The following is a 9,657-nucleotide window of genomic DNA, read 5'->3' as shown; positions in this document are numbered from 1 at the left end:
GATTTTTAAAAAGGTTTAAAATGGTTTTTAGAAATCACTGAAATTAAAAAAAAATAGTGTAATTACTGAGAGAACAAACAGCAACCCTTGGTTTCCCATTAAAGAGTAATGTTTTCAAGAGCTAAAGGAATGACAATTTGGAGGTGCATTGGCTTCTCCCATCACTATGCTCTATACACACTCACTTCTTTTTTTTTTTTTTGAAAGAGAGCTTTTAATTACTTTTATGTACAGAAAACTAAACAGTGTACACTTAGCCCAATTTGGTGGCCAGTTCTTTAGCCTTTGCCTTTTCCAACTTGGCAATGTGAGCCACCGACTTTGGACTCAGGATGTTGCTTCCCCAGTGATGGCGGATCTCATCGTATTTGTCATTGTCATTGGTCCTGACAGCTTCCACCTGCTTAGCCAGAGCTCCCGTCTTCTGAGTTACCTTGTGTGAGGGGGACAGTGGTGCAGGTCTTCCTGTGGACAGATGCCCCAGCCTGGCCTTCCCCCTGATAATGCGGTAGGGAACCCGCATCTTACAACACAGGGCAGGCAGGAGGACACCCAGCTCAGTGGGATCCATGTCCTGGGCAATCAGTACCATCTGAGCCTTCTTGTTTTCCACCAAGGTGGTGACAGTATTAACTCCTGCTCGAAGGACAGGTGGCCTCTTAGTGGGCACATCCCCTTTGCTGGCAGCTTTCTTCGCAGCCGGGAACAACAATCTCTGCTTCTTCTCTTGCTTTGACTCTGGTCTGTGTTTGTGGGTCAGCTTAAGCAGCTGAGTAGCTGTTTGGCGGCCCAAGGCCTGGGTGACCTGGTTAATCTCAGGAGGCACTTTTTTTTTTTAAAAAGATTTTATTTATTTATTTGAGAGAGAGAGAGAATGAGAGAGAGAGAGCATGAGAGGGAAGAGGGTCAGAGGGAGAAGCAGACTCCCTGCTGAGCAGGGAGCCCGATGTGGGACTCGATGCCGGGACTCAGGGATCATGACCTGAGCTGAAGGCAGTCGCTTAACCAACTGAGCCACCCAGGCGCCCTCAGGAGGCACTTTTAAACATTTATAGAGGATGGCTCTTTGCCGCAGCAGCCTGATGTAACGGGGTCATTTGACAAAGAGTGTGAGGTCCATTTTGGGCTGGATGTCCTCTTTGATGTCAAAATTCTTGACCTTTTCTCAAATGGGATTGACCGCTTTCTTGGCTTCTTGCTTCTTCACGACATCAGGGCCCGGAGCCACCTTCTTCCCCTTCACCTTCTTTCCTTTTGGCAGGGTGGATGGCTGGAGGGGAGAGCTACACTCATTTCTTTAATGATGTATATGAATAGTTGTTGCTTGCCCCACTAGCTTTTTTAAACAGGGAAACAATTTCTACTTCTTCCTTCCCTCCCCCACACACTTTCTCACGGCGGATACATACTTAACATGAATACTCTCAGACGTCCTGTGGATCCACATATTTTGGGCATGTACATAAAGCTGTAAAGGGTTTAATCTGTGAATCATAAACAGAAGATTCTCATTAGGAATGAGCAGTGGCCTCTTTAAACTTGCATAGTGCTTATAGTATTTGAAGGTGGACAACTCTCAACAATTTATAGGAGGCTCATAGATTCACAATGGACCCTGTATTTGAATATTAAAAACTCGGAAATGGCATGAAGTCCAAGCAAGAGGCCGTAAGAATCGGATATGATAGCGCTGTGCTCAGGGCCTGGCATAGAGCAAGTTGTCAAAAACATTTGCTGAGAAAAAAATGACACGTTCTCCCCCATTTTTAATGACTGAATAAGAGAAATAGAGGTTTTCAGGATAAAAAGTTACAAAGCAGAGCTTTAGGAAGAATCCGTGACTTCAGGATACATAGCAGATATTCCTGGGTTAAGTGCTGAAACCATTTGTAAGTTACTCTGTAAACTTCAGTAGGGCTGTGGACAGCTTCCTGTAGATTTATTTTCCAGTGAATGACACTTCTTTTTTAGTGTGAAACTAGCTCTGTTTCTTGAGCCCATTTATCGGGGACTGCCGTTGTTCTCAGCAGCCCGCGTAGAGCCCTCAAGGGCCTAGGTACTCACTCCACTGCTGAGGCTTACACTTTCCCTCTTGCTCTCAAATTCGTTCTACTGAAACCCTATCTTTATGTGGGTCAGGGCTTCCTTTTTCCTTAAAACTTTTTTTTTCCACTTTAAAAACAAACAAAAAAACACTCTCCTATTTCCAGAAATTCCTTGCACTGCTTATTTCCTGTTGGCTTATTCGGAGGCATTTTTTGCTCATGAAGTTTCAAGATGATTTCTTGAAACCGTTATAAAGTTATGTAACTTTGCTGATTTAAAACTATCTTCTTTGCTGAATTCTTAACTGTTGAGTCTCTTTCTCCTTTCGGAGCAGAGGCTCCTTCTTAACTAATGATGGTCCTAACAGCAACACTAAAATGGATTTTACACCGTGTGGATCTGTTTTGCAGAATGCCAATCCATTACGCATGGACCTCCTCCCCACCCACGCCGCACCGCCTAGTCTGATCCCAGATGTAACAATCCTCTATTCTGTACCAGTTGTTATTACCTCCTGTTTTAATCATGCTGATTGATACTGTTTCACCTAAACCCCACTGTGGACTCTGAGGGTCTACTATGGGCTTGTTTGGGGGCTCCTGGAAAGTGCTGTCAAGAAGAGAACCTTGTACTGGACATGGGGCCCAGTCCCCGATTCTGCCTTGGTTTCCCCATCTGCAAAGCAGAGAGTCTGCAGTGGATGTTTTTTGGCTCCCTTATCTCAGCCCTGATCTGTCCAGGTGATGATGCCAGCCACTCTATTTGTAAAGATCTCAGGGAAGAAAATTCTGGAAGCCATGGTTCTTTAATTTTTTAGCCCAGTAACTCTGTAAAAATTACTCCCTTCCATAATATAAATCTTTTCCATTCAGTCAAGGCCCACTTCTGCAGCTACATGAATGAGTGGCCCTTATTTGCACACCGAGAGGTCTAGGATGCGTTCCTTCTCTTCTTCATAAACGCTGAGTACCACAATTACTCATTTGTTTCCAGAAGAAAGATTACAGGTACAATGGCATGGTGCAAGGAAGATGGGCTGGGGCAGAAAGCCCCTCTGTTTCTGGGTGATCTTGGCTCTCTGAATTTCGTTTCCCTATCTGGAAGGTGGGGATCTGGCCACCCTGGCTGCAGGACTGTTCTGAGGCTGTGTTGAGAGGATGCACTGAAATGCCCGCAGGGGGTGGCTGCCCTCAAGATATGGGATTACGCTGGTGTGAGGACAGGGATCTGGCTATGCACCGAGGCCCCTCAGGAGCGGCTGTTACCCCACGGAATCTTCGGTGGAAGGAGGTGGGTTATAAACAAATGAAAAGAATAAAGTGGAAATAGAGCCTCTGAGAGAGGCTGGCTCCCTGTGACTCCACTGGGGTCCTGCGCAGGGAGGATTTATTCAGAACTCTGTGGCTCCCTCCTGTGCCTTCCCCATCCTTGGGTTAAAAACAAAAAAACTTTCCCGAACTTTCCCATTCCTCCGTGGCCTGGCTGCGAATGCTGAAATTCCATCCCGTGTTTGTTGTCACCCGCGGGCCTGTTTCCATGGTTACCCAGATTCCAGGCGCTGGCCCAGGGCCCACCACAACCCATCCCTCAAAGTCTCCTTGGCAGAGGAGAAACATTCCTCTGCACTGTGAACTCCGGACCGGAGAATGGCGCACTCCATCTCCCCAAGGCTCAGTCCAAGCCCCATTCCTGTGTGACGTGCATGTTCTAGGTGGTTCTGTTCAGCATCAGTTTGGGGGGCAAGCACAACATAACGATTTCCTCCATTTCTCTTTTCCTCATTTAAGCTGAGGAATTACTTTCTTGTACCAAACATTGCACTCTTGGCAAACACTCCAGATGGTTCTCATTAAAATTCCAGTTCCTTTTTTTGCAATTCCTTTTTTCTCCATTCTTCTCACACTGTTATGTCAAAAATAAACACCAGAATGAGGACTGAATGAGGGGTCTTGGGGATAGCAGCTCAAATGAATGGAACCTTTTCAGAGCCACCTGGTGTAGCCGTGAAGGAGCCCCCAGGTCTCCTTACCAATGGCCACCTCACCATGGGGCTTCAGAGATATGCACTTGTGGGTGGGCATATTTGATATTCAAGGTGCCCTTGGCCATGAACTTTCTACCTCTGTAGGAAGAGGGGAAGAGGGCCAGCTGGGTCCCTGCTCCCCAGTAGGTGCTGTCCCTGACTGTGCCTGCAGAGGGATGGGGCAGGGGCATGCTGTCAATCCCAGTGAGTTCACACAGAGGCCTCCGAAGTTTCCTCAGGACACTGGCTTCCAGAGTGAGGCGCACTTGCCCTAGGAAGTCAGCAGGAAGGACTGCTGATGCTTTTTTGCTTTTTTAGCAGCTTTACAAGCCACAGGATTTGCCCCCACCTCTGAAAATAATCTGCTTGCACAGGGAAAGTGTGTGTGTGTGTCTGAGGATGTGGATTTGATGTTTTTATTTCCAACTTTTTATTATGAGAAGAGTTTTAAAATATGGAAAACTTGAAAGCACAGTGCAATGAATACCCATATCCCTCCACCTAGATTCAATATGTGCTGATTTTGTCATATTTGCTTTCTCCCTTTCTAGTTATCTAGAACTCTCTATTTGTACAGATAGATAGATGACAGACAGATCAGTCAGTCTCTATATATCTTTTGCTTAGGCATTTGAAAATTGGAATCTTGCCCCTATAGTGTTTTATAACTTTCTAATTTCTGTATTCATATAATTATATACTATATGAAATTCTAATATAATACATTCTTATTGTAAAATGTTCAAACCTTCAGATAGTACAGATGAGAGGGTAGAAGTAACTGCCCAAGGCCCTCCTCCGTCCACTGTCCCCGCCCCACAGAGTAGCTTGGCTTGTGTCCCTCCTGACCTTTTCTGCATTTACCCAGACATATGCATGTGTCAATAGAAACATGTTTTGTTATGCGTGTTTTTAAACATAAATGAGATCACACTGTACATGCTGTTTTGCCATTTATTTTTCACTTGGAAATATGTTTAAGATCTTTCCATATTAGTGCTGGGAGCTCTGTCTCATTCCGTAACAACTGCAGACTATTCCAAAGAACGGTTGTACCATAATTTTCTTAACTATTCCCTCTTGATGGACAATTCAGCTACGTATTGTTATTTTTTCATTACTCACAATGATGCAGTTAATATCCGTGGAAAATGTTTTTTGGGGACCTGGAACAGTATTTCTCTTTGACCGATGCCTGGAGGCCGAATGTTGGGTTTGATATGATGCACATTTTATATTTGGGTAGATTCTGCCAAACTGCTCTTCAGAAAGGTCTCGATGACATACACGACCTCCAAAAGAGGGCCCATTTTCCCTTACCCTCAGCAACACTGAATTTTAGTGAACACTTTTTGTGTTCACATGCTGATGAAAGAAATAATTTCCTTGTTGGTTTAATTTGCACTTCTTTGATTTTTAATAAGGCTGACCATTGTGTCAGTATAGTTACAGATGACAGAAGCCACCCTGCTTAGTTTACGTAGAAAGATAGGCAGAAAGAGAGTAGGGGAACTGCTTGGTTTAAAATAGGGAATTTGGTGCTTAAAATTTTGTTAAATCAGGTGAAAAAGTAGGATCAACTCCCAGAACTCCAGCTCAGAACCAACCCGCCAAAGGAACCTCTCTTTATTCCATGACCAGGAAACTGGGGATTTGGGAGGCTGAGCCCCAACTGCTGACTTGGAAATCGGGAAACCAGGAAGCCTCAGACACACCTGGCATCCACGACCACACAGCCTCAGCTGCATTAGAGACACCCTACATCATGTCCACAGCACCTGTGAAGCTGGAGGAGACTGCATCTAGACAGTGAGATTGCTGCTATGTTGATTTAGGAAAACAACAAACAAAAAATAAGAACCCCCCCCTCCTTAACCCTGTGTGCTACAGAGTCAGTAGATCTCTTGAGGGAATATCTGCCCAGGGAAAGCAAGGTCACATGCAGAAGCTTAGCTCTAAGGAAGCCAGGGAATTGTTAGGCATTAGCTCTCTAGGCTCCAATGTCCTGCAAGATAAGGTACAGGGTAGTAGGCATGGTGTTGAGTGAATCAATCTGAAATATCTGCCATAATAATATTTTCATGTTTTACGTCTTTTTTCCTGTGAATTGCCTGATTATACCTATTGCCCATTTTTCATCTGGGGCTCTTTTTTCTTATTAATTTATAGAAGCTTTGTAGGTTATCTGGAAAACAATCTCTTGTCTCATCTATGTTAAAACCAGCTTCTATTCTTTTCTTTCAAATTTTATTTACTTATTTGACAGAGAGAGAGAGCATGCACAGCAGGGGAAGCGGCAGGCAGAGGGAGAGAGAGAAGCAGGCTTCCCGCTGAGCAGGGAGCTGGACATGGGTCTTGATCCCAGGACCCTGGGATCACGACCTGAGCCGAAGGCAGACGCTTAACCAACTGAGCCACCCAAGTGCCCCTGGCTTCTATTCTTTTAACTTTTTTTGTTATGTAAAAATCTTATCATTTTTGTACTTTATGGTTCTTCAGTTTTGTAGCTTACTTTGGAAGGCCTCCCCTACCTCAAGGTTCCTAAAGTATTCAACTACATTTTTCTCCTAACATCTTTAAAATCTTTTTAGGTTTAATTCTCTAAACCATCTTCAATATGTGGTTTGAGGTAGGGATCTAACTTAATTTTTTTTGTTTACCCAAAAAGAAAGCCAATTGTCTCAGCATAATTTGTTGAATGAATTTATTTTTTGAATACTTTATATTTGGAGAAGTTTTTAAAACATAGAATGACCTCTTAGCTTTCTGTGGTGCAGAACCAGGGTAAAGCTTTAAACAAAATTAACTTCTTATCACTTCACATTTGGTTCTCTTTAAAATAGGAGACAAACCATAAGAGACTTAATCTCAGGAAACAAACTGAGGGTTGCTGGAGTGGTGGGGGGTGGGAGGGATGGGGTGGCTGGGTGATAGACATTGGGGAGGGTATGTGCTATGGTGAGCGCTGTGAATTGTGTAAGACTGATGAATCACAGACCTGTACCCCTGAAACAAACAAATAATACATTATGTTAATAAAAAATAGGGGTTTGGCATTTCCTAAAGCACAGATATGACAAGATCATTCCTCTAGTCAAAAACCTTGACTGTGTCCCCTTTTTGGTGAGACCAAGGTCTAACCTCTGTTGAGTAGCTCTCTATCTGTTCAGCAACACCTGACTTCCCTGCTTCTTCCCTAGAAGGGAGATCACATGATTTGATTTGGGTGACAAAAGCAGAAAACATGTGTAGATATCTTCGCCAGCACTTTGTGACATTGTAACAATCTGTTCATGATACTTCTCTCACCTACTGGTATTTCTCAATGTGGTCACCATTAGTACTTTGGACAGAACAATTATCTTCTGCAATATAGTTAACAGCCTGGCCAAAATACCACTAAATGCAGCAATGTTCTTTGACACCCCCTTCTCCATCATCCTAGTCATCGTGACCACCAAAAAACTTCCCACCTGTTTCCAAACATACCAGCTCTACTCTTAGTTGGAAGGAAGGGAGAGAGGGAGGGAAACACTGGGACTGAATGGGAAATGACAGAATATCATCACCAAAAGTCCCTTTGCCAACACTGCTTCTCTAGATGTATAAATCTAGCCTTTCGAAGTCTGTCTTTTCCATAAAACTTTCCTAAATCCCCTCAGCTGTAGATTATTCCTCTTCTGCTTTTATTTTTTTATTGACTTTTTCCAGTGTAGTCGCTACTCCCAATGTGGGGCTCAAACTCATGAACCTGAGATCAAGGGTCACATGCTCTACCAACTGAGCCAGCCAGGTGCCCCAATGATTCCTCTTCTGATTCCCCTCTTCCATGGCATCATTTCTCTGTCTGTTTATCCATCCATCCACCCATCCATCCATCGATCCAGTAAGTATTTAGTGAGCACTTACAGTGTACCAGGCACACTGAGCATTTTCTTCTTAGATTATTACCCTTGGCATAAGTGTTTTCTCTTCCTCAAGAAGTCTCGCAGTTAGACTGTGTGCCAGAGTGAGCACCGGTCTGTGCACATTGCGGTGGACGCAGGGGCACTCCTTGACATGCAGACGACACGTGGGGAGGGAGCACGGGCAGAGATGCCAGGAGAGCAGAGGCAAGATCCCGGTGTGGGCGGAGGAAAACCCCCTCTGCCCTTGGGTGGTGGCCCCACGATAAACGGGATCTGAGTCACCAGGGAAGGCATGGAGTAAGTGGGATGGGTTTATACATCAACCTCCCTCACTTCCTTTAGAGTCACTCGGTTGTTTTCAGATTCTCCGCCCTTTGCCAGCCCCTGCCTCCCCTCATCACATCCAGTGTGTGCTGTGTGTGTGTGCTTGTACATGTGCAGCTGGCTCTAGGTAAGAAGAAAATTAACTAAAACCGGGAAATCATGCCTACTTTTGACCTATAAAAACAGCTTTTTCATATGGTTCAACACATAGGGTAAATGGGAATAAAAACCCAGGTAGAAACTCTTCATGAGAGCATGTGTTGACCATGGTTCTCAGCTCTGTAATTGTGCTCTTGTATCGTATTTCAATCAGAGGCTCTATTCTGAGACAGCCGCATTGCGGTAGCTAGTACCAGAGAGTGTTAAGTTCATACGGCAGTTGGCTAAAAGATGGATGAAATTTAGGCACAGACATGCCCTGGGACTGGGTGATAACCCTGCTGCAAGTTCTCTCAACTGTCCACAAAACCGGTCTTGTTACACTTCTAGTGTTTCTCTACCTACCCTCTCACCCTGTGGGTAGGATGGGCTAGTTTTCAGGTGGTGACAATAACAGAGGACTCAGTCAAGCTCGGGAAACAATTTCAGCAATGGGTCTGTAGGATTTCATGAGGAACGGGAAGAGCTTTCAGGATGCCTGCAGGTTTGCCCCGGCTTTTTTCCTGTCCCTTCTCTTGGATGTGCCTACTTTTCTGATACCCCAAAGGCAGACAGTTGGTGGCTTGAATTCTCATTCCCAGTTGAGGGCATTTGCTGGGTCCATGTGGTCAGCGTCCAACAGGGAACTCCTACAGATGGCTGCCATAGTTTGAAGGACCAGCTCTATAATTTATGGGGCCCCTTGTTCAATGATTGTTAAGTATTTCAAGATAGCCTCAGCAGGCTCTTCTGAGTGGGAGCCCTGGGTGGCCACCCAGGTTGCATGTCCATGAAGTGGGACCCGGTTGGCCCAAGGGCAGAGGCCAAGGCCACCACTGGGGCCAGAAAGGCCACAAGATGTGAAGTCTATTCAAGAGACCATCTGGAGGCCTTTCCATGGTGGCCCCTTCCCCTCGTCCGCTTTCTATAGGAGCTCACCGACAGGGTGCAGCACGGCAAGGAAGTGGGGCACAAAGATAACTGTGGGTAAAACAGGGCCAGATCAGGACAGGAAAAATAGTCTTTCTGGAGCCTAATGGATTGTTCCAGGATGATGCCTAAATTCTCCAAATAATTTAACACAGAGAGCTGGGAAATAGCTTAATGAGAGTCCCCAGGCCTGACTATGAATATAGGTTGGGGTCAGAGTCTGGCACAATTCCTGATTCCGGCTACCTTTCTCTGTAATCAAAGTTCTGAACTGCCCTCACCTTCCAT

The 9,657-nt window shown here is 44.9% G+C and overlaps 1 pseudogene; it reads right to left on the bottom strand.

Moving 5' to 3' along the window:
* Window positions 1-253: 253 nt before the first annotated feature.
* Window positions 254-9,657, bottom strand: LOC112820129 (large ribosomal subunit protein eL8-like; annotated as a pseudogene).

The sequence above is a fragment of the Callorhinus ursinus genome, unplaced genomic scaffold (genome assembly GCF_003265705.2).
Source record: "Callorhinus ursinus isolate GAN/ISIS: 27379988/994484 unplaced genomic scaffold, GSC_fseal_2.0 scaffold1, whole genome shotgun sequence".
Classification (NCBI taxonomy): domain Eukaryota; kingdom Metazoa; phylum Chordata; class Mammalia; order Carnivora; family Otariidae; genus Callorhinus; species Callorhinus ursinus.
This window is presented reverse-complemented; position numbering and strand designations above follow the sequence as displayed.